At 38.9% G+C, this 25,930-nt stretch overlaps 1 long non-coding RNA gene across 1 annotated transcript in view; it reads left to right on the top strand.

Moving 5' to 3' along the window:
* Positions 1-25,930, top strand: part of LOC122825344 — a 114,290-nt gene that overhangs the window by 65,254 nt on the left and 23,106 nt on the right. Inside the window, exons 3-4 of the long non-coding RNA XR_006369627.1 lie at positions 7,353-7,434; positions 10,011-10,098. This is a non-coding gene — a long non-coding RNA (uncharacterized LOC122825344). The remainder of the gene's footprint in view (positions 1-7,352; positions 7,435-10,010; positions 10,099-25,930) is intronic.

Below are 25,930 nucleotides of genomic sequence, written 5' to 3'. Positions count from 1 at the left end.
TGGAAAGAAGGAATAAAGGAAATGAGAGAGCAAGTCAGAAAGGAACTGGGAAAAAGAAAGGAGATGAGAAACAAAGGGAAGAAGGAGTAAATGAAAGAAGAAGTAGGAAAGGAAGGAATGGAGAAAAGAAGTAAAGGATAGAAGTAAAGGAAGGAAATGAGGAGGCCACAAAGGAGAAAGGACAGAAAAACAAGGAAGCAAGAGAAGGAAGTCGGAAGGAAGAAAGGAACGATGTCTGCGTGGATAGACAGAGTCAGATGGTAGATAGATTCAACTTTTAGAGCAGAAAAGGAGCAGACTTTTTCCCGTCCTCCATTTTGTTTTTCCATACAGAAAACACCTTCATGTTGTCCCTCACCAGACTAAAGGAGCTCTGGCTACAGGATGAGATGATCATGGTAATCCCACCATCAGCTGCATTACTTCTCTCTTGCTTCTATCCAATTTATTTATTTTTCTTACACACCTCTTTCTTCCAAAATAAAAAGCTGAAGAAAAAAGTGAAAACTCTGAAACTGATGGGACGTACAGTCTCGAAACAATCCCAGCTAGCACCACCGCTGCTCCAAAAAGCTTCTGCTTTCTCATTTTCCTCCAGCCTGTGGATCCGACTAATTCTAAAACACTTTCACTCGTCGGTGGCGCCTGGGCCTTTTTGAGAACAGGGAAAATCCCTGCGGCTATTGAGTTTTAGGATGGCATTAAATGCATGGGCAGCCAAGAGAGCTGCGCTAACTCCAAACATTTACACTCAGCACAAACACATGAAAAGACAAACTCACTTGAGTCCTCCGCCGCCACACAGCTGTGTGATTTGATAAAGCTCTCGGTAGGACCCGTGGCTGACCTTTCAATCCGTGCTTAACGCCGCCACTCCGCGAGGTAACCAGGCAACGGATCGTCTTCTGAGGAGGACGGGGTCTGCTCTCTGAGGCTTAGCGGTGTGGACAGTGTCAGTGATGCCGCTGCTTTTTGGTAATCGTGGAGATAGATAGGAGGTGTTTAACCTAAAAAAAAAAAAAAAAGGTTCTTTTTAGCTGGATTAGCATAGTTGCTACTCTCCTTTAGAGTTTCTGTTAGATGTTTAAATTAGAGGCGGCCAGAACAGGCTAACTTTCAGTTTGAGCGCCCCCGACTGGTGACCGCTGAGTTGTAAATTGATAAGTCCGATTTTAAACACGTCATACTCAGGTTAGCAATAACTAATGTGTTAAAGATGCAGCATGTCACTTTTATAAAAATCGCTGTGTGGCGCTGCTCACGCCCCCACCACCTCATCCCTTTCTTTCTGCTACACTGCAGCTAGCTAGCCTGTTGCGAATGCTAAGGCTACATAGCATAGCCTCTGATAATGGCAGATAAACAGTTTTCCTGTAATGGCAAGGTGTTTCTCTGCCAGTAGCACATTTAGCAGTGAATACATGAATATGTTTGGCAGCACTAAGACCCGCCTCCTGGCTCTGATTGGTTGTGTTTGGTTGGGAACTTTTTTGTAGACGGTAATAGTAGCTCAGTGAAGAGGTGGAGGAGATCGATCTTTTCACACGTTATCTGTCTCATACCATCACGACATGGTGATTGTTTTGACAAATATGCAAAAAAAAAAAAACATACTGCACCTTTAAAGTCAGAGGAATTGCATAAGAAGCATTTTAAATCTCCTCTTTAATTTGTTAAGACATGGCGAACATTTGCTCAGGATTTCTGAAAGTGAGAAAGAGGCAGACTTGAACTACATCAGGTATGTCCTGATACGCCAGGCATCAGGACATACCTGGAGTGTTGCTTGTTTGAAAAATCTTTTCATCTCCCGTGGCAACCATTTGGGGATGCCTAAATGCTGAAAAGTGCTGTAAGCATCATAATGGACGAATGTGGTTGATGACACAGGCAGGAGCTTCTTAAAGAGACAGAGGCTACTTTTAAAGCATCAAATTGCAATGTCAAAATCCTTTCCTTTCAACTTAATAAAAATGAGAACAAAAAAGAAACCAAATATGCAGCAAGAAGACAATAAAAATGTACGATAGCAGAAAACAGGCCATTCTTTTCACATTTTGTCTGTTTAGAGTAAACATGATACAGTGAGTGATCTAAAACATCCTTTATGTTCTCACCACAGAAAATATTAATCCTCAAAGTGGGAGAATATTACTTCTAATTCCTGCTTTTGATTTTTTTCCTCCTTTTTTTTCCTGCTCACAAAATGATTTTGGCGTGACAACCCAGTGTGACAAGTGACCCTCTCTAAAGGTGATGCTTAATAATGATAGGTCAGATTCCCACAGTCACTCTACGTTGTCCTTCAGCCCAGACTAATACAACGTGTGACAACGTGTGGGCCGATGATCAGGTCGTGATATGCTGTCTGCAGTGTGGGATGTGCTATTGTGACACAGAGTTATTGAGCTGATATGACTGGCAAAATGTGCTCTTGACCTTATGATGACTAGCAGCTCGATGGCTCTGGCAGAAGTGTTATTTGTTCTGCTTGGTGACTCAGCCCGGCTGTATTGTTCCGGGTCGACAAATGCAAATGATTGAAATTCCACCAAAAGCCTTGAACGTAAAAGCTTTAGAGGGGCAGTGTCATCTGTTTTCTGGCTACATAGTGCCATTTTATAGCACAATTGTGTAATTACGTTAACTTTAGTTATAAAAATACTACTTTCAAAAAAATTGGACTTTGTCATTTAACTCCTTAAAATTGGGCCTCTGTCTCTTTAAGAAACTCCTGCTCTTTCTGAAACTCCGGCTTCTGGAAGTCATCACAACATGTTAACCCTCTGTTAACCCTTTTACAATGTTTTTACCATCAGTTTTTTGCACTGAGAAGCAGCTCCTATAATGAGCTCAGCTAATGCAGTTCCACCAGCTGTTTGCTAATTGCTGCTGGCTAGTCTGAAGGAGCTGAGTGGGGATTTTCTGTAAGCTTAGAAACTGTAGCTCGTAGGAGGAGATTCGTCCTTGAAGGCGGAGCTAGGTCCACCCAGATGTTTCGCAGAGCTCAATGGTTTCCATGACGATTAAAGGATTTCTCAAACATTCATGAAAGAATCAAGGCAACACTCCAGGTATGTTTTTGATAACAAATAACATAGAGCTAACAAAAAGTTAATTTTACACAATACTGTCCCTTTTAAACTGGCCTAAAATTCTTCCATATGTAAATATACATTGATGTGTAAAACATCACATTGTGGTAGAATACTTTTAAAATTAAGTGCGCAGACTATACAGGATATAGAACGGTCCAGTTCTAGAACAATTTATAATCTGAGTGAGAAGTCTGATTCCCTTAAATTTAACATGTTGATTGACTTAAGACAAAATTGGTGTAGAAACATGCACTCAGTCGTATTTATTACGAAACTGGATAACCTATCATATCAACGTGCCTCTGGGCAAGGCACACAACGAGTTGCCTACCGATTGGTGTGTAAACGTGCGAATGCGTGAATGTGTCTGTAATGTAAAGCACTGTGACTGGTCAGTATGACAACATTGGGTCGGTCCATTTACACTTCATCATCCTCTTTATCTATTTGAGCCGATACTTGCCTTATTTTATGATTTCACCCTTTCAAGGAAATCAACACAATCAGTCATCAGAGGCTGGAAAGCCTCCATAGGTGAGAACTCTCATTACCAAAATTACAGTCACACTTTCTTTTTTCTTTTTCTACATAAAATTGCTCTTTGTGGAACTGGAAGCTCCCTGTAATAATGAATGTCTGACCTCGTTAAAAACTATGCTCTAAGTTGACATCAACCTTTATTACCAAAGCCATACAGATTTTTTATTAACATCTTTTTTTTCTTCTTTTTTATCAGACACAAATCCCTTGCCTGTGATAGCGTGAGCCCAGTGTGAATGTATTCACAGTAGTAATGAACCGACCCCGCTCTTATATTACTATTCCTGTAAGTGTCGAAGTTATTGTGAAATATGTATTTTATACGATGTGATTGCACATTTGTTAAATTTGTCAAAATAAAGTTTACAAACATTAGAACAAAATCGAACTTTATAGTGAACAGACTTCCAAACGTTGAACTAAATATCGATACGACCTTAAAACCGGTCTCCATGGCAACGAAGGGAATGTGACAGCGTCCCTTCGTCTGGACACTCCGTGTTATAGCAGTCCGACAACAAAAGTCTGATCCCGGGCTTGCCTTTCCAAAAACAAGTGTGCATAAAATAAAATAAAACAAATAAATCATCCTACCGTTCCGTGGTGAGGAAAATCCCTGGTATTCAGAACAGTATCATATTTCACTAAACTAGCCTTCTTTCAAGTCATTTTATCTCAAATATGAAATTTTGAGATCAAATTTAATCGTCCATATATCACTCTCAAATCCTTGATTTAATTATCACCTTGTAAAAGCGCCTGCCCGTCAACCCTCAGCATCTCCTCTCCTGCTTTTCCGGGCACTGTGGTCCAGGATCCACCCAGCAGTTCCTCTCGGTATCTCTCACGCTCATCTATCTTGACATGAATTCCCATCTTCTCCAGTGTTGAGGCTGCTCTTGCAAGTGTAGCGAAGGTCTTCACACCGGAATCCAAGTGTATTTTCAGCTGAGCAGGAAAAGGTGACACCGCTCTCACGTTTTTATTTTTAAGTTGCTTGATAACTTCTCGGACCTGTTTGCGCTTTTTCTGTATGTTTGCGGTGTAATCTTGGTGAAGTATATCTTTTTGCCATGGTGGGTGACATCACGTCTACTCCATGCCGTCTGTATTACTTTTTTCTTTCACTCTGTAGTTAGAAAACCTGACGATGATTGATCGTGGAGGAGCGGAGCCCATAGGTTTGCATAAGCGACCGTGGGCCCTCTCTATATTAAGATTCATATCTTGTGGTAATTTGAGTGAAGTGTGCATCAAATCAGTCACGAAGGAGATCATGTCGTTCTTTTCTTCTCCTTCAGGTATCCCATAGATGCGTAGATTATTGCGTCTCTCTCTTGACTCGAGGTCTTCACACTTAGCTGAGAGATTAGCTTCTCTATGTAGCATGTAGCGTTAGCACGCGTCATGGCGGAGCAGCTGGTCCTCAGCCGCTCATTCTTTGGTTGGTGTCTGTGCTCGTCAAATTGCCTTTATTTCAGTGATGCTTCAACCCTTGATAAAGTGACTTAGTATCGCGCGAAGCATCCGTGTGTTCCTTCCTCAGTTGTATTAGCTCTGCAAGCACAGTCTCCATGTTGTCTTTCTGTTCACTTACGCCATCGTAGTTTCTGGAAGTAACTAAGCTCCCTGTAATTTGTCTGACCTCGTTATCCACTTCTTTCCTGAGAGTATACATTCTTGTAAATAGTCGAGTTGTTATAAAATTTATGTTGTATAGTCAAATAGTTCCTGTGACAGCGTAATCAGGCTGCTTCTCCTTTCATGGCGTAATGAACCGACCCCGCTCTTAAATGTCAACCAAGAAAGATTATTCTTTCTTTCGTAATGTTAAGGAGCGGTGGTTGGAGGAGAGTGGCAGAGGGTTTTCAGAAACGTTTCCATAACAAGGCTCCCTCTTAGCTAAAAACGCAAAGCTGAGATTCAAGTCGCTGTGAAAGCATAAAGGAATTGAAGAGAGAATAATTCTATTTTCCTCCTACATCTAGCTTAGCTAGGTAAATACCTTTCTTTCAAGATGACCTTCCAATTAATCCTATCAGGAAAAAAAGTCTTTACTCTTTTACTTTTTTGAAAAGCTTCTTTTTAGACAACTTTAGCATGGATAGAAACAACGTATAAACACAGTGCTGCACTGGGCTTCACACAATCAATGTAAAACAATATAAAGCAAAACAAAAGAAAAAGAGCAAAAGATTTCAGAAGGACACTTTTTCTGTTCACAGGGAAAAAGGCAGGTGCTTCAGCCCCACATGGAGTCTATCCCTGGCTTCATCCGACATAAAGGAAGTAGAATAAATTCCCACAATTATGTATGTCTGCCAGTCCAAACGTAGGATTGTTGAAGTTACTGATCAATACAGTTAATTGGAAGTTATCAACTTCAGTGGTTGGATGATGGTCTGTCTAGGCGTTAGTAACCGGAAACCGCTTAGAATTCTGGAAAGCGACGAATCTTAAAACCTTCTTCTGGTTCTTCTGCAAACGTTCCGAAGTTCTCCTTCTGAACGTTTAGGTATCAGGGTATCTAGCAAAGATTGTCCTTTATAACTCCATTGAAATCCTCAGGATACTGCGAATGCTGGGAGATGCAATTTATCCAGGAAATAGGGCTCAACACTAAGATCTTAAATATCGCTTTCTGTAGTTGTATTTCATTTGTAAGATAAACTATAAAGATCTTTAAATCCGTCTTTATGTTTATTATTATTCTCAACCTCATCAACCTGTTCCTTTTACTCCAAACATTCCTGCATCAGTCCTTCAGGTGAACTATAAAACCAAATGAGGTCCAGAAGAGATCTCATTCAAATTCCTTCCACTTATCCATGACAACACCAAAGCACAAGCAGAGCATCTTCCAACCAAATAAAACCAATTTTCTTCTCTCTTGTCCTTTTGGGTGCGTTTTTCCAAGGATTTATAGACTGATGTGTTTAAAGAGAAAGCCTACAAATTTGACCCTTAATGGTTACACTTTAAAAGAAAAAAAAGAAAAGTTTATGAAAAAAAATCAAAACTTACCCTCAACTTTCCGCTTTAAAATGGACAGCCTGAGGATTCTTTTTTTTTTCTTTTCCAGCCTCAACAGGGTACTGGTTTACAGGACAGAGTGACACAATCAATTTGCAGAGCAAGTGACACAATCAGCGCCTACATAAATCATATCGGCTCAGCCAGGCCCCCCCCAGGCACCTGCTGAGGCGGCGGTTTTGTGGCTCGCCTCCAGAATACAAGCTGCCAATCAGCAGAGAGTGACAGGCGACAGACGTGGGAAGAGCAGGTGTTCCTACAATGACACGCCGGTGACTCAGGTTGTGGGATTTAGTTTCAAAATGGCAGCCGTAATGACTTGCGGACGAACTCTTTAAGCGTATCAGCCAAACGGGTGGATTAGCGCCGTTCGTGGCCGATGGAGATAGCCGTGTGCCGTTCGCTCGGTTGAACCTGTGTCATCACGTTGTTGTGAAACTCGAACGTGCTTTTGGAAGTTATAGGGCCCGGCGACATGTGTTGGCAGAGATTTTGTAAAGAGCTTCATCTGTTTTTTTTTCTTTCATTCTGAAAAAAAACTGTCAAAAAGTCCTACCTTTAATTGTTGTAGATTTATTCAGTGAAGAAAAAGAGAATATTCCCAGTCCCCCCTTATTTATTTGTTTCTTTATTTATTTTTGTCAGGCATACTGTATAAAGCTCCATTGTGTTTCTGTATAGAAGTGTGTTTAAAAGGCCTGCCTAAGTTCCTGTTGCCCTCAACTGACCTTGATGACAGTCGTTGCTTTACTCATCGAATCAGGTAAGAACTTTTAAAATGTGGTCAAGCCAGTAGCAATAAGTTGTCTTTACCAAAAACAACAATGTAAAGAGGTATTATGTGAGTGACGGAGCATTAAAAAGCATTAAAAAACAAAAACAAATAAAAATGAAATAGCAGAGCATAATCATTAAATAATACAGAAATGGGCTGTATTTGTGGAAAATAAAATATTTTTTAGCTGTATCTGTTCAGCTTCCTTATCAGTAGGCACAGTGGATGTCATCGTTCCCATATTTATTCATGAATGTTACATAACATACCAATTCTCCTTTTAGGACTGCAGTAGGAAATTTTTACAATGTTTTTTTTTTTTTTTTTACATATTTGTTAAAACTGTCACTATATTGTGAACGTGTAATATGAGACAGATAATTTGTGAAAGAATAAAGCTCATGCATCCTGTCCCTGAGCTGCTATTGCCTTCTAAAGAAACGCAAGTCAAGTCAACCAATCGAATCCAGGAGAAGGGTCTTAAGAGCTGCCAATCGGACTCGTGCCTGCGCTGCTAGATGTGCTAGTGGTGGAGAAACAATTTACCATTAAGAAAAACTGTTGATAAGCTGACATCAATGGCTAGGCTAAGTAGCATTAGCAGCAGGCTCTGTGGTGTGAGCAGCGCGTCCACGAGTAGCAATTCAGTTGCTATTTCTTTATTTTGAACAAATCAGTACTAATAATAAAAAACAAGAAAACAATGTCTTGAAAGACAGGAATCTGTCATTTTAGCTATCGTACTTGTTCATACTTTCACGACTTTAGCATGATTGACAACGCCTAGACCCTCCCCTTGGCTCTGATTGGTTGTTTCTGACCGAGCGGTGTACTACTGCAGATAGCACTGAGAAAGGGTAGATGAGCTCAATTTTTGCCCCCACAAGTTATACTGTCACAAGTTTCAGAACACAGTGATAGTTTTAACAAATATGTAAAAAAAAAAAAAAGTAGATATATGTACTCTTTATTTGGGAATTATTTTTTGTACTAAATATTCATAAGTGTTTGTGTGCTTGAACATGTGGCATGAATGTATATATTTTTGCATATGTTTATATTTAGGTGTTTATTATGAAACACATTTAGTTATATTATTGTGACTTATATCTCTGCTCAACATAATAACAATAATAACTTTATTTGTAGATCGCTTTCATACACAGCATTGAATAGTTACAAGGAAATGAACAGAAAAATTCTGCAAATGTTGACACATAAAGAGCTCAAACATGGACATTTGACATGCTCTCCTGAGGACTTATATAAATATATTCACATCAAAAGGAAAGTTCAAATTAATTCCACAACACCCTTCCTATATTCAGACTGTGATGGTTCTTGTCTGCCTTAAGCCTCTTCCACCCTAATCATTTACAGGTAAGCTCAGTAATTTAAATAACTCCAGGAGGCTGGTGAAGCAGCCTTTAAAACCCTTCACCTCAATACCGCCCGCTGTACAGAACCTGCCTGCTGTTTGGACCCAATGTCTGACACACAGCTCGACCCCCCAACCCTCCTCCTGCTGGAACAATTTTATGGCTCACTGTCAGGAAACACTTAAAGGCTAAAAGAAAAAAAAAGACCACAGTTTTGAAAAGCAACATAAAAGATGTTTATCCCCAAAATGCAGCACACAGTGTTATTGAAAAGTGGGTTTGCCAACATATTAATAAACTTCCACCAGGGGGCGCTAGGCGGACCTCAGAAAGCTGAAAAAAAAAATTTAGATACTTTTTTTTAGCATAAAATGCTATACTTTCCAATTATTATTATTAAACATGAGTTAAAGTAAAATATTTAAATGTTTGCCATACATACACATCTCTGATTGGCTGCCAGTCGAATTCGTTAAGCTGCTTTGCGCCTCAAGCTAGCTTCACTTACAAATGTAAAATCGACACATTATTTTGACAATAAAATGAACCGTTCTGCTGCAAAAACACTCCAGAGAGCTCATAGCCAGCTAAAATCACAAGGTATGAGTCAGTATTTATGTTAAACGTATTTATTCTAAACGTATTTATTTCTGTACATGTTTGGTAGCATTATCTGTAGGTTAGCTTCCCTACTAAGAAACTAATGCTGTTTAGACGATCTGGACATGGAACAGTTTGGGAAAACCTGGTTTAATGGACATGTCTGAAGGGCAATTTTAGAAAAATATTTAATTATTTGTGGGTTTTAGAAGTAGAAAAATTCTCTTTTTTTAAGCATAAAATGTACCGCAGGGTGTTGGGGTTTATTTTTTCCAGGTGGGCAGTGTATCAGGCATCACTGAATCAAATACGTTGCATTTATTAAAACACACACACACATATATTCCCGATCTTGTTTGAACCAATTTAATCCATTAAACACCATAAATTGTCTCTATTTCTCAAAGTCAACATTTACTTCCAGATTCCCATATTTCCTCCATCAGCCTGTTTTCCAATCTGTTTACGTAGCATTAGCATTATTCATGACCGTCCTCTCCAACCGGCTGGGGGAGCAGCTCAAGGTTCGCCGCTCGGATAATGACATAATAAAAATTTAAAATTTCCTTATCTTATTCTTCACAGCGAGGAATTGCTCCGCTGGAGATACCGGAGCTGGAGCAGCATCCATGGACTGAAATGTGATCCTGAATGAAGCGGAAGGAAAAAAATGGTGAGTGGATTTTTAAGTCTCCAACAAAATAAACGACTTTTCCCTAACCCCCAACAGGGCTTAAGGTTTCCTTACATAGGTTGTAGGACGTTTTTTAATACCCTGACTTAGTTAGATGTGAACCCAACTAAAACTTTTACACACACAGGAAGATATTATGACTTCCTTATGGCAAGTAGTAGCAGGTTCTGACATATTTTATGCTCTGCAAAGTTTCTGTTTGAAAATGGATGGACTGAGACGATATAGAAACTTTACAGTTGAGTAGAAGGGAGAGAATGCATGCTTTTTTCAATGGTTTTCTTGAGATAACAAGTTAATTTCTTGTTTTTTGCAAATACTTTTTCGCTAATGGTTTCAAGGTTTCCCCCAGAAAACTAGCTAAGCCTGGTGGTTGTGGACTAGGGCAGTCATGCATCCAGCGGCCCGTCGTGTTTTTGAGTTAAAAAATGTTTGAAGTTGACTAAAAAAAATTCAAATATCACTTGATAAGTATGTGTTATTAATATATTGGACTATTAATACCTGAACACCAACTGTAAAGTCTTTAAAAAAATGCAGACATTTTAAAAAAGTAACCATTGTTAAGCCTGATGGGTAAAGCCTGGTGGCCCGCCAGGCTGGAAACCCTGGATTTTCTTGAGTTTTGAGAAAACACATTTTGCTTTCTCTATATCATGAGATGACTAGTGTGCGTGCGTGTGTGTGGGTGTGTGTGTGTGTGTGTGTGTTAAACCTTCATTATCTTGAGAAAACCATGGGGAAAAGTATTTGCTTTGGCTTTCATATGAATCATAGCGAATATACATCATGTCATCATATGAAGTTCAGTAAGTATGAATACATGTATAAATGGCGCTGTAGTCCGGTAGATTTAATTTAACATAGTAAACAACAATAACAGTAAATGACGACTGTTTTTTGTTGTGAAGCATGTAAACATGATGCATGTCTCTGGTCGCCTGTTTCCCGTCGAAGCCGCTCTCGAACGGTGTGCATGTGTCAGAGGGCGAGCGAAGCAGGAGAGAGGGAGGTGTGGATGAAAGGCGGAAAGAGGGCGAGAGAAGCGCCTCGACAGACAACATGCTGGTGAGAAAATGAGAGGCTGCAGGAGAAGCAGCAGAATTTGGACGCATTTCGGATCATCTAAAGGCAGAGCGAAGAGAGTTCAAGGTTGAGATCTGTCACCGAGAACCTGCACAAGAACTATTTCATATATCAGAAATGTTCACTGAAACCTTTGCCATCAAACAGCGATGCTTTGAAACATGTCATTAGAAAAAAAAATGGCATCAATTAAAAAAATATATATATCTTTCACTTTTAGAATTGCTTTATTAAATAGAAAATCACAACCATTTATTGCATAATAGGGTTTCAATTTGTTCTCAAAAGTGATGACCCCTCATTGTAGGTTTTGTCACATTGGAGGATAGAATAATTTGACATCCTGGTCTTACTTTGAATCTGTAGAGAATCATGAAAATTACACAAAAAATTGAAATATTTCACTCTGTGTGGTCATTGTATATAATTTGAGTTTCACTGTTCAAAAAGGCTAGCTAAAGATATTGAACTTTTTCACAATATTCGACATTTATTTCCAAAATAAATCTATACCAGTAACATTCTAATCATTCTAGTAACTGTACTGGCTATGCCCAATTATGCCTAATTTAACTAACCTGCATTCAGTGTTTCAATGATTAATCTTTACTTAGAATATGGCTGATGGCCAAAACAAACCGGCTTTTGTGACTAAATGTTTATGGATTCATTCCTGCTCATTCCACTATTATTTAAAGTCTCCAGCACTTAAATATTTGATGCTCTTACATGTTACTAGAGGTCACCGTAGCTCTAGAATCAAAGTGACACACTAAAAACAATATATCATCCATTTCACATATCAATCAGTGTCAGTTATTCCATCAAAAGCTCTGACCGTGACGGTATTTAAGTAGAAGAGCAGAAAAACTGCCAATAAATAACAAATTTGCATCAGTGGTAGAAACCAAGTAGGTCATCCCATCTACTGAGATGACAGTCCTTTGCCACTCTGAGGCACTAACCTGCCACTCATTCTGCTGTATCCTATAGCTACACATACACACACACACACACACACACACACACGCACGCGAACACCTTTTTCGCCTGCCAATCTACCCTGACAGTTGGGTTGGAAACACACTCGCTGTCAGAGCGGTGGCAGCGGCGTGTACAGAACGCAGCGGGGAGGAAAAGAAAGGTTGAAACAACGGGCTGACGGATTCTTTATCCTCTGCAGACCCCCCTACGATGATTGCAATGTTTTACAAACGAGTTGAGGACCAGAGAGAAGCAGCGGGGGGAGAAAGGAGGAAGGCGTCGCCGGAGCTTTATGTTGCTTTAGCTGATGTGCTGTTGCTGTTGGACCACACACACTCACTGTTCCCAAGAAAAATGCAACGCATTATTTATACCCCCACGTTTTCAGTGGCACGTTCTCCGTGTTGGAGGCAAGACCTGCCTTTCCGTCATAGCCGGTATCACAATGAGCACTGAGATTAGGGTATTCCAGTTTAATCCAATTCATTTTTGTACTGAATGAAAAGTTAAATAGCTGTAAAGAAGTTCTCGGCCTCACAGGAATAAGGCAGCCGCTTGTTCCATCCAGTTGAGTTTCCATTGACTGTAGAATTGCACAGATTGGAACGACAAAAATAAATTAGCTCAGTGGAAACAAGGCAATTAAAAAAAACAAAAAACAAACAAACTCCGGTTTGCTGATAAAAAGTTTTTGGCTTTATCAAATTTAGTACATTTTGCAAAATTGCTCTTTATTTGAATCACACGGGAGTCACGTGATCGACAAACAGATGTTATTACTGGCGGACAACAACGAAGAGGACGGCAGGAAGTGGCAGGAGGATGATGGCGCAGCAAGTTTAATGACTTATTTAACTGCAAGAACTGAAAAAATAAATATTCATGAGTTGGATGTGACTTATCGTGTGAACAGAGTCATTCCAAGTGTGATTTAAAGTACGTTTCCTACTTAATGGGCACACCCCAATTGCGAAGTTGTGACTTTTTTCGACAATAGCGGAACATCGACAAAGTTTTGCGCACATTTTGTAATGGAGATGCAGCGATGACTCTGGTCGCCACCACCAGTCGGGTTAGTGTGTGAAGAATGAAAAGTCTCACATCGGCTCCTTAAAACATTGACGCAATAGGTCAATCGTTTTCTCCTTTTTACGGTATCACCTTTCTCTGGAAGGCTTTGGCTTGCCCACTTTTACTGGAAAGTTCAATTAAGTGCAAAGCTGTTGAATGTTGAACTGGTAGTGTGGTAAGATTCGACTTTGCACCTCCTCATCCCATCGTGATAAGATTCACTGGAGGGATGATGCTGCTGTTCACACAGTCTTGAGGTTTCTTTCTTCAAAGTGAGGAAGACTGTTTCAGTATATCCACAAGTTTTCAGTCAGAATCACTAACAAGACACTATCAGTCTCTGGCCTAGTACAGTTTCACAAAAATCCAGAACATTTAGCTCTACTTTTGAAAACATTCAGGTGAAGGTATGTATTCATCTTAAAACGTTTTTGGCCTTGTTGTGGATTAAACAAAAAATCCCGTTGAATTTGAATCTTTGCACTAGATTTTTCAAAGGAAAAAAATACTTGCAGTTAATTGTTGTACAGTCAGGAGAAAATAGACAGTTCAAATAAATCATTAATATCCTCAATTTGTCATTCATGCCCTAAATGATCATGAAGATCTGCAAATTTGTCCTCACTCCAGATTATTCAGCGATTTGAAAACTGTTCTGACGTCGTCTTCTGACACGCTGAAAACGGCAGCAAGTAAATTAGATTTCGTCACAGATTATTGCTGCTGGATAAAGTTCTGATCTGGATCTGGGAGGGATTTGCTGTTTGGACCAAGAAGGCTGTGTAGAAACTGAGGCTTTAAAGCTGCCCCAATAAAGGAGCTCATTAAATAAGGGTTGGTCAGGTTAGGAAGGGCACAGCTGAAATGCGTTGCCACTGCGAATTAAAAAGTTCGATTCATGCACTCTCCTGCAATAAATTCTAAGCGACATTTTATTTCGGGGTGCGGTTTTTAAAAGTTACGTCTTGTTCTGTCAGATAATCGAGTCGTTAATCCATTCAGCTTTTCTCAGGAAGAGCGGCTATTTACCTGGTCTGCATAATGACATATTAGGCATTGAATAAATACATGAGATTATAAATGATAAAAATTTTAATTTTAAATGAGGCCATTAAACTAATTACACTTTAATACTAGAATTTGTATAAAACTTTTCTAATGACATCAGTGAGTTGTTATTCATAACCTAACAGCAGGAGCCTGTCTCTAAATTGTGTGTGCCATGTGCGTCAGCTGCCAACAACCTATTGTTCTCTTTCAATAGCTGATGCACCAAACTCCATTTTTCTCCCAGACAGAGTTACTGGCTGAGATTTTACTGCTGCTAACTGTATTTCGTGTCTTTCAGTTTTGAAAACTGGCTCAGATTTAATCTATTTAGCTGTTTCTTTCCTAGATGATACTACAGAAGCTACTATTGCTTCCAACTGTCTACTTTTCGATGTCTTTTTTTTGTGTGTGTGTGTGTGCTGTGTCTTCTCAAACCTCCAGTTGGGCGTGGCCAGTAGTGGGCTGCTGCTGATACGCTAATGGCAGAGCTAATTTAGTCTGGCACTGTTGCTATCTTTTAAAACATTGAGCGCACTTAGGTTCCCCTAAATCAGTTTTCCCGGATAAATGCTGAACTATTAATTATTTAGCAATTTTGCAAGCTTTCATTTTGTTGAATGTTTGACGTCTTTGGTGTCATCTGCGAAGAATTTGTTAAAGTAGTTAGATGTTCACGTTCTCATTTTGAAAAGTGTTTATGCCACAGTTTTCATGTTCTCTCTTGCTCTTTCTCTCTTTCTTTTCCCAATAACTTTATTTAAAACAGGAAACTAACAGGACCAAATTAAAACACTGGCAGTAGAGAGCAAGGTATAAACATGAATTCAATATTTAAGGGCGTTGTAGAACAATTAAATTGGTGGTCGATGGTTGTAGTTTTTCACAGGCAGGTATAATTTGAAAAAAATCTAGCAATTAGCATTAGCTTCTGCTAAATACCATGTTGGCTTTAGCGATAGCAGAACAAACATTCATAATTGGCGCAACTAGCTTTCTGTACTTGTATAGAACTTGATAAAGAACTGTGCAGGGACAGGCCACTTACAATTTCCCATGGTAATCAAAATATTTTGGCTGCCGCTGTTTAATCTTTTTTTTGTTGTTGTTTCAATCAAACCAAATCATGTAAGACATTTGTTTTTAAAATGCCTTTTTGTTTCAAAGGGGAGTTACAAATGTTACCTTTCAGTGGACATTATTCAAGTCACTATAATTCAGGCAAAACTTTTATCAGAGTCTAAGTGTTTTGTGGTGATGTCAAAAAATTAAGAAGCTTGTTTTTTTTTTTTTTATGACAACTTTTTTGCCAGCTCTAATTTCAACAAGGGACTGAAATTATTCGGCTTTTTAAAACACGTTATCTGCTTTAATTCTTCACCTACTGACATCATCTACTGTATAAAAGCCCGTTTCATTTTCCTTCAGTCAAAATATTGTCTTTTGACATTTTCGGAATATTCCCGGCTATAAGCAAATCTGCACTTTCTACAAGCCACCGTTAGCTGCTAGCTGCTACTGGAATCGATAGAAATGAGGAAGTTTGACAGTCTACACCCTCTGATCTCTGTAGGGTGTAGAGCTGGCTGGTGTAGCATTTTTGTCATCTAGCAACAAGTTCTTTTTATCTTGGTGAGTGTGAGAGCCGTAGTTTTAGTGTTGGCTGCAGTAAATAGTTACCATAATAAAGAAAACTTAGTAACTGACGGCCATCTTGTTAGGTATCTGTAACTAACTGTTATGACAGTTGCTATGGAGTTGCTTTGACAACAAAAAATAAGCCACAAGCTTAGAACCAGCTCTCGTCTTGTTTCTGTTTAATTTATTAGAAATATAAGAACATTAAAACTATTACTGTTTTTGAGTACTCTTTTTAATCTATATTTTTTGAGTTGGACTTCCCTACCAAAATGGCGGTTCAGTTGTGTGACTCACTTCCGGTACAAACTTGGGGGAAATAAGCATTTCAGACAGTGAGGGGAAAAAAAAAAGTCCTTTTATTTGGTGTATGTAAACTTTGTGTCTTAACTGCAATTAGTAGCTTTAAAAAATCTCATTGTTGTGTTCACTTTGTTTTGAAAGGAAAAACAAATTTGACATCTTTCAATAAATTGATTAATTTTGCTCTGTACTTGGAAAATAGCTAGAAAACCGCTCCATTACGCCTTTACTAACTGCTCCAAGTAATGCTGGACTTGTATGTAACAAGCTGCACTATGTTCAATCTGACAGTGTAAAAAATTTGTCTTACATCACTTCTCTGGCAGGCTCCATTTTTTTTTTTTTTTTGCCTCCTGTCACTGACAGAAGGCAAATGAACCAGACTTGAAGCCATCCATCAGAAAAAAACCACTGAACACCTGTTGGCAGGAATCCTACATCCTTTAAATAGAAATGTGTTTGATTGATGCGACTGTAATCCAAGGATTAATATGATTACAGTTATTAAACCTGCAGGATAATGAGTTATGGAAATTCCATCTCATGAAAGCTTCAGGAGCCTGCCCATCAAACATCATTTATAATCAGCTCCTCAGTACACAGATCAGATAGATCGGCTCCACACACGCTGCCTTCCCAGATGGCTAATATTTGGCGCGCAGCGACAGACTGACAGGAGGTAAATTAGAGCATTGACATATTGACATTAATATTTGCAAAAAAATAATTGCAGAAAAACCTATGGCTAAAAGGGATAATTATAATAATCATCACATGTGACATGGAGTAAGTTAACCAGGCCAACCTTTGGAGCCCAAAGGTGTCCCTGAATACCCTTTAGCTGTTGTAGAAAATATAATTAAAACTACACATGTTTTAACGGGTCCTGTCGAGCAGTGTAGCACTTAGAATTGAAAGGCGAAAAAGGGAGAAATTTTTGGAAGATGTTTTTAAAGCGAAAGGATGAGACATAAAGGCAGAGTGAGAACCCAAACCAACATCCTTGAAGTCTGCCTCTGAACCTGCAGATAGAGAAAAAAACGAAACCACAGTGACAAAACAACATATGCATGCATAACAGTTATCATTTCAAAATATTTTAGGAAAGATTTTTCTGTGGCTGGAGTAGAGCTGATTAGAGCTGAAATTATACAAAAACATTGAAATATAGCTCTTAAAAATAATGTATTTATTGTGCCTAAAACAGAGACAAGGACCTGAATGTAAGCTCAAAATTTGCTACTGTTTTAAATTGCAGTTTTGATTTCAAACCTCACCTTACATTTTAAAACAGAGTAACTGATGGCATTCAACACCAAAACACATGCAGACATTTCCCATAGAAAGAACAGAACATTCAGCCATAATGTTTCCGAACCATCGTTTTATGGAGTAAGTTAACCTGGCCAATCAGGTTTATTATAAATAATAAATCATTATTTATTAATGATTTATCAACTAAATCATTAATAAATAATGATTTATTAATTAAATCATTAATAAATAATGATTTAATGATTGATAATGATTTATTAGTAAAATCATCATTATTAATAAGTGAACACAGCGATGGTTGATTAGCTAATTGAAACACCTGCTCTACTGATGATCTGTCAGCGATGGTGTGTGGGTCGGCTTTCTTTTCTTTAACTGAACTGAAACACTGGAATTCTGCAGCACATCTACATGTTAAGGTTGTCAAAGTCAAGCTAGCATAGCTGACCTATTTCCCTCTCCTTCACTATTTATTTATTTTTATTAAAACTTTTTCCTGACCTGGGAAATGTAATACATCTGGGAGCTTCTCTAGTCGTTGTAGTGTTAACAATGCACTGCATCCTTTTTTCTTTGATATATCACTCGTACGTTTTAGATTTAGCGCTTTATGTTGACAACTTGACAGCGAAAATCAATAGTAGTCATCGTCGGTATCTTGCACCTGCGACGCCACTTTGCAACGCGTCTATAGGATGTCTGGCAAATCAATTATGAAAGTGCTCGGCTCTACATTCTCTACCTCTATAAAATGATCTGCCAAATAGAATTAATCTCTGTAATTTGAAAACAAGCATCCAAGTTCAAATCAGATAACTGTAGTAAACAGCAGATGATTCTTTTGAGCGTTTCTCCTGCTCTAAAAGCTTAGATTTTTATTACGTTTGCTTCTTCACCTCACTAAAAGTGCTTTTTCTTTTTTTCCGTTTCTACCACGCAACAGACAAAAATAGATGTGCTCCTGATGACAAAATAATCATCTTCAAACTCCACAAAGTAGACAGAGTGTCACCACGCGGTGCCAGACTGCATGCAAATACAACTTCATTAGTTTTTCAGAGATCAGGAGATGGAGGTGAGGGTACAGCGTTATATCAGCACTGAAGGCTCGTGACAGCCCTATTTCCTTTGAGATTCTCCTCTTTCTCTGTCTTCCATTATATTAAACCAAATCAATTATCCCAAAGGCAGCACACTGCTATATTAGTAAGCTGGGTGGGCATCTTTAAACAGAGTGGGCTGCCTGCGCGAATCTAAAAGTGCTGTGTGCGATTACAATGATGAGGACATTAAAATCCTGTAATTGAGACACACAACATTATGATTACGCACTGATTGAATGTAATTAGCAGTGGCTTTCACTTTGTTTGCTTGATTCCATTAATTAAAGATTTTTTTTCTCCCCTCACCCCCCCCTCTTTTTCACTTTGTCGGAGTAGATTCGAATTATGCAAAATCTCTGTTTCATGAGTGATTAGCCGGGTAAGGCCTGCTAAGATAATTAATCGTCCAAAAGTGTGCTGCGGGCGCCTGGTGGCCTCCCTCCTCACACCGCCTCATTGGCTGCGAAAAGAAAAGCAGAGTTCCAGTGTTTCATCCAAGGAAACTAAAAAGTAGATGCCTTCTAGCATTTTAACTTACTTAATAAAACAGTGACTTGCAAAAGTATTGAAACACGTGGAGCCATTCGTGTTTTATGATATTACGACCCCCAACTGCAATTCATTTTATTGGGAGTTGGAGTTGGGCATTTATGGTATTGTTTGTTGTATATCCTGCAGAACTTTGTTTTATATTTGTGCTGATAAGTTAAAAATCAGCAAATCAAAAAATATTAAGTGCAGTTGCTGTACAGATAAATTTAAGGCATACTTCTTTCAGTTCTTAAGGACATTATTTGTGTTGTTGGTGCTATGAAGGCTGACATGCAGTCATGCCCAAACAGTTATCTAAACAATTAGTAATACATAGTTTTTAAAAATAAAATAATTTTATTTTTATTGTTATCACAATAGCACCACAAAATATTGCACTAAAATTCTAAGTCAATAGTTCCCTGCCTTGTTCGGATTTGATGTTGTAGACAAATGCTTAATAGTGGATAATTGCAAAGTGGCCTGATTTTTTTATTATTATTTTTTTTTAATTTTTTTGTGTGTTGGTCTATCACAAAAATCTCAGTAAAACCTACTTTTGAGCTTGAAACATGAAAAAAGTGAAACAAGCTCAAGACGTTTGAATGCATTTGCTTGTATTTTATGGCATTTAACAGCTCAGATGCTCAGGGGATCAATAACCTACTGCAGTGGCACAATACACAGTACATTCACTTAAATTCTTCTACAAAGTTGCTAGTGGGCACTTTTTTATTTTTTTACATTCCCACGGCCATTCTGTAAAAGTGTTGCCTGCCTGTGGTGAATATTAAGTCCGTTCTCCTCTAATGTCTCCGTGGGTCTAAGGCCTTGTCCTTGCAGAGCGGAGCGCTCTCCATCCCTGACAAGGGCTCCACTTTCATCACCTGATGCCTCGCGAGCCAAATGAGGGCTCAGCCATGTCCAGGCATTTATCATCCCCGATCAGCGAGCGACCACGGGGGGCAGAAAGGACCTTGGCAATGTGCACGCACTCTCCTTCTGCCATTTGTTCTCAACGTCGACCGTGTTTAGTGTCGATGTACGCGTCAAACGCCGTGGCTTTGTTTACACAGGCTCTCAGGCTTTTTTTCTTGTGCGCATACCGCGTCTTACCGCACGATAAAGCACACGACGATCTCTCAAATGCAGTTAGAGGTTAATTCAATGGGCGGCTTAGCTACAGTTTCTTGTTTTGTTTTTTTTTCAGCCAGCGCTTACGGCCAAATCTTATAATCAGCGGGGGAGATTTGCGTACGGCGCAAACGGTCGCAAGCGAGTCTCTTGACAAACAAGAGCTGCTTTGCATGATTTTCAATAACGCCGTGGTATATTTAACAAGTAGAATCACGACGTAAGCCCAAAGAGCTTTAGCAGCCGTATTTTACTTTGGAGTTTGATGAATGTGTGCACAAAACAATCACCGGAAAGCCTCGGCTCCTCTGTTCCAGCCTGAACAAAGAGAACGTTGGGAAGGTAAATTGGTTGTTTCCTTCAAATTTCTCCACTCCCTCCCACCCCCAAAAATAAGGGGTTGCACTTCTTCTTATATATATCTTCTTTGCTAACAAGAGAGTCTGTGTTCACTTTCGTCCACCTTGTTTGCGGCACAGCCCACTCCCTCGGTAATAGCTTGTTTAGATTCGCATTCTGACACGCTCCCCGGCATGCATTCACTCCTTCGTCCCGGCTGGTCGAGGCAGGAGCAGAAGAGTCATTCCCATTCACCGCAGCAGGGTCACACTCTCCGCCCTACTTTCACTGTTTCCTAAGTGCACCCTGGGGAATACGCTGCTGCAGGTAAACTAGAAATACCGCTCAAGAAATGCATCAACAATACAGGAATACGTTTCTCCGGGGACCGCAAAGGGTCATCGACTGCAGAGAGAAATATGTCAACAGGTTTGGGTCGAACTGCAATGAAATTTGGGATATATACTTAAGAGGGCCCTGGGGACGGATCACTCTGATTTCCGTGATCCTTTGACCCCTTTTTTTCCCCTTTCTTTTGCCCTATCATTACTCATGTTTGAGTGAAATACTTCAAGGCTCGAAGGGTAGTCATGCTTTTGAGCATCTCCGAGGAATCATTTCACAGACGATCATGTTCTCTTTCTTTTTCTTTACTTGGTCAAATCTGGCCACCGTCTAAACTGCATCTAATGTAGGGTTTTTAAAGATTTCACAAAACAATTTTTCAACAACACAAAAAGCCTTCAGCAACCTTGCTTAGTCAAAAAGGCAAAATCATTTCTTACAGGTATTTTGTTGATTTGGCTGTGCAGTGGTCTGTGGCTGAGTAGGTGGAGAAGTTGCTTTACAACTGGAAGGTTGTAGGTTAGTTTCCAGTTTCTTCTTGTCACATGCTGATTTGCCCCTGGGCAAGGCAGGTAACCCAGCAGTATCTACCCATCTATATATTGGTGCATAAATTTGTAAATGGGTGTTTGTGATCTGTAGCGTAAAGCACTTCAAGTGATCAAAATGACTGAAAAACGTCAGGCCATTTAACTTGTGCCAGTTTATACTGTTAAAAATTGAGACTATGTATTCAGAAACACATAATTTGAAATGACTGACTGTTATTAGGACATCCCTCTTCACAGAATTTGCTTCATGCAGATGATGCAGCGCTGTTGGTGTCTGTAAGTCTTGATCTTCAGGTTGCATTTGATAGATTTAAAGCCAAGAATTTAACTACCATTCAGTTCCTCTTAGAGAGGTCAGAGGTACTAAGTCAAAGGTTAAATCCTGCCTTAAGCTGAAATGGCATCTTGGTGTCTTCTTCTAGAGGAGCGGTAGGATAAAGTTTGAGATTTACAGTGGACTGGAGTTCAGCTGCAGTGACTTGAGAGGACACCCTCACAGCCCGCCTAATCAATGACACACCTCTAAATCAATATTCATCTTAGCAGGCATTAATCTAATTTTGTCTAAAATCACACAAGCTCAGAGTTTTTGACATATTCTCAAGTTTTCTTGAGAGTGTATTTGTTTTTCAGGTCAGTCCCTTAAATTGAAAATGTCAGTCCTCATGCCAAAAAACTTTCTGTTTTGATGAACTTATTCCCTCTGTTCTCCCGGCTTCTGCGTGAAGGTTTTTACCTTTGGACTCTATATTGTTATGGGAACACCCCCACAAACACAATATTGTCACCACTGTAAATATTGGAGCTCCATGTGAGATGGCAGTACTCCACAAGCTGTGTCACGACAAAAAGCATCTGAATTTAATAAACAGATCAGAGTGATGGTTCCCAACATAAAGGCAGCAATAGATTACAAAAAGGATAATACTGTTTATGTGTTCCATTGAGAACAAATCCCTCATGGGTTGGCCTGTGATAGATTTTTTTTTTAATGGACACCTATAATAGTCATTTGGACTGAATTCAGTTTGTTACAGATATGAAATTGCTAAGAAACCTAAATGAGACAAAGGTAGGACGTGTTTAGGAGCATTAAAAAAAACCCACATAAGCCAAAAAAACAACATTTTTTTTATGTATTGGTTTTAAAATGTCAAAGCCCTTATTCTTATATTTTAGTCAGAAAACCCACAAATCTCCAAAGTATGAAAACATCAACAAACTACAACCAATTTTCTACCATTTTTCAAAGAAATGTGTAATTTTCTGACACCAAAAAAAGGTTTTTGATTCAGGTCCTGAAACCTGCTTGTGTCCTCCCATGCATTAATAATGTACCGCATTGTCTTCAAGCCAAAACACGCCATCATAACAGGATATTTCACAATGTGGTGAACACCTCTGTAACAAAACTCCATCAATGAAGGCAACATGAAACATACTGAGCCAGATTTCCCTTTGTCCAACCAAAAACATCCTCTCCTTTGGTAAAACAAGTACCATGACCACGAAACAATTCCAATTTTGAATGTAAATGGAGGAAAACCCAAAACAATAACCACTCTCTTTGAGAGTTACTAAGCTGTGACTTTTTTTCTCCACCTTTGAGCCCAAGAAACGAGTGTGTGACTGCAGCGAATCATACGGTGAGAGAAAACTAGCTGTAGACGGACTTACAACGATTGAGGGGTGTGATAAGTGTGATATGTGTCCTAAAGTTTTGGACTCTTACATTATTTCTGTGCAACTTTAACCTGAACGGTTAAACATTGACTTGTGTGGAGAAAAGGGAGACTTGTATAGTCATTGCATCACATACTAACATAAAGTAAGTTATCTTGAAGACCAGAAATTACAAATAAAATGACAGTAATACAAACGATTGAAGGAGTGAGTAGAAGTAAAAACATATACCAATATCTTTATATTGGTATAAGTCAGTAAAAACCCATCCCTACTCCAACATAATCACAATTATGATCTCTTTCTATTTATAAGTATTGTGGCAATATACCTTCATTCTACTCTAATACAACACATTCAATGATGTGCTTACAATATTTCTATAGGTAAAAGTATTACTAATAGTAGCTCTAATAGCATTAGCAACAAGTTTAAGAATTTGTGTTTCAAATTTCAGTCTTTGGCAGAAGTGGTTTTTCATCACTTTGGTGAATTTGCATACTGGACTCTCCAAGAATCGATTTTAAATTCCTGGTTAATGTGACGGCATGTTAGCTTGTTAGCATGTTATCTTCACATGCTCCTCCTCCTCACTGGACAAACCTCCATTGAAATCTTCATGGGTTTTTTTTTGTTTTGTTTTAGCTCACGTTTAATCTGTAGACTTCACTATTACTGTTTTCTTCTCAGGATGCCATAGTGGTGTGTGTGTGTTGCAAATGTAACATAATCGCTTTTTGCCAACTCTTGGCTGTGTCTTCGGCTGCTTTGTGCAAATTTTTTTTTAATGTAAAAATCCAACCATTTTCATGTATTTCTCAATTTTCTACACAGAAATGAATTATTTATCTATGCTAGATGTAAGCCTGAACACAAGCGTGTGGACATGTCAAAATACATATATTTTGTCATTTAAGTGCCTTCTTTAATAAAAGGTGCAGCTTTAGTTCTTTCCGTTTTAATCTGACTAATTGACACAGAATAAAAGTAAAAAAAGCAGACATAAAAAAGGAGATAAAACATAAACATAACGCGGGTGTTTGTCTTGTAATATGTTTTCCAACGCATTATTTCTTCCCCCGATAACTTGCTGCTTTTTCCGCGAGCTCAACTTTTATTTTTCAGATTGGTTTGGTCTTTTCTGTCCAACCAGAAAAGACCAGGAATCTGTGTCTTTTTTTGTTTTGTTTTTTTGCTTGCTGGTGTCCTAATTAGCTTTTGCATTAGTAAAGCAAACTTTGCTGAGCATTTAGGCAAACAACAATATCTACTCAGTTTGACAATCATGACATTTCCTGTCGGCTCACGAAGGCTTATGAAATCTGTTTTTCTAACTCTTGATACGAGTACTTGCACCGGAGTCGAGGAGATATCATTTACAGTCGAGACTTAACAAGGCGCTCTTTATTTTTAGCAGCCAGGCTCCGCTATCTTCATTTTGAATTACAATAACTGAAGCCAAATGATTTATTCTCGCTCCTTTTGTAGTGCTCTCTTTTCTCTAGGAGAAATGTCCTGATAACGAGATCTGTGTCATCTCAGAGACAACTCTGCTCACATAAAGCCTTCACAGGGACGCTTGGACTGTAGTGAACGCTGTGAAGCACAAAAAGAATAAATAAATAATGATTTAAAAAAAAAAAAAAAAAAAAAAAAACATCTGGAGAATTTAGGTGTAAATCAATTAAAAATAACTCAAGATTACCAATGTCAAGGTCAATCTTTGCTTTAAAAAATGTTTAAAAACCAATCAAATTTCTCATCACACAGTTTAAATTATGACAACCAAAATCCCAGAGAGGATTCAGAACCAAAGACGACTAATGTTTTCTCCTGCAGTGTGTTGAGCAGACAACTGTCCCTCCTCCCCAACTTATTGCTGCCTTGGTAGGGATTTATCTCTGTGTAGAGGAGTTATTAGATCCCGATCTCATGCAACATTAAATATTATTGTTAGAGTAAGTCTGTCCTGGTAATAAGGGAACCAGATACAAACACCATTTGACACACATTTGTACAAACTGATAGAAATTGTATTGATAGTAAAAAAAAAATGTGCAACTAATAATCAAATGGCAGGTACTTGAAATTAGGAAGATTTCACTGGAACAGTGTTCGTCAGACTTTTAGCTCCTGACTGTTGAAGTGAGGCGGATCGCCATGGTGTGGTTGAAAACGCTCTTATTGGGCCTCAAAAAAAACTTGTTGCAGATTAAATACGGCGGCGTATTGGTGCCATTGTAAACTTCCACCAAAAACCTCACAATTTTGACGGAAACAAGAAAATTTCTGAGTTTGAAAAGTAAAAAATTTTGCTAGAGAAGAGACTCAAATCTGGAAATTTCAAAAATTTTCTAAAAATTTTTTTTTTTTTTTTTTTTGAGTTTTCAATCTCAAATTGGCCTCACTTTCCTACATGGCAAAATACATCTGCAGTGTGAAACAAATTCAATGTTTGTGGCGTGAGAGAGTTTTGGGACAAATCCAAAGTTGGCCTTCGATTCCTTCCCAGTCCTGTCCACAACTCGGGCGTGCCGTGACACGAGGTCTGTCACGGCCGATAGCGGCTCATCAGTAAGGACGCCGAGCGGCGGAACAGCTGCTGGCTGAGGTCTCCGTCCTGGGGAGAGCAGATAATCATAGTCTCTGTGGGGAACAGCAGGGAAACAGTCTGTCTTCTAGCACTCTATCTGCATATCCGCACCACACACACAGACACGC

This window comes from Gambusia affinis, linkage group LG22 (assembly GCF_019740435.1).
Source record: "Gambusia affinis linkage group LG22, SWU_Gaff_1.0, whole genome shotgun sequence".
Lineage (NCBI taxonomy): Eukaryota > Metazoa > Chordata > Actinopteri > Cyprinodontiformes > Poeciliidae > Gambusia > Gambusia affinis.
The sequence above is the reverse complement of the archived record's forward strand: the minus strand, read 5'-3'. Positions and strand labels throughout refer to the sequence as shown.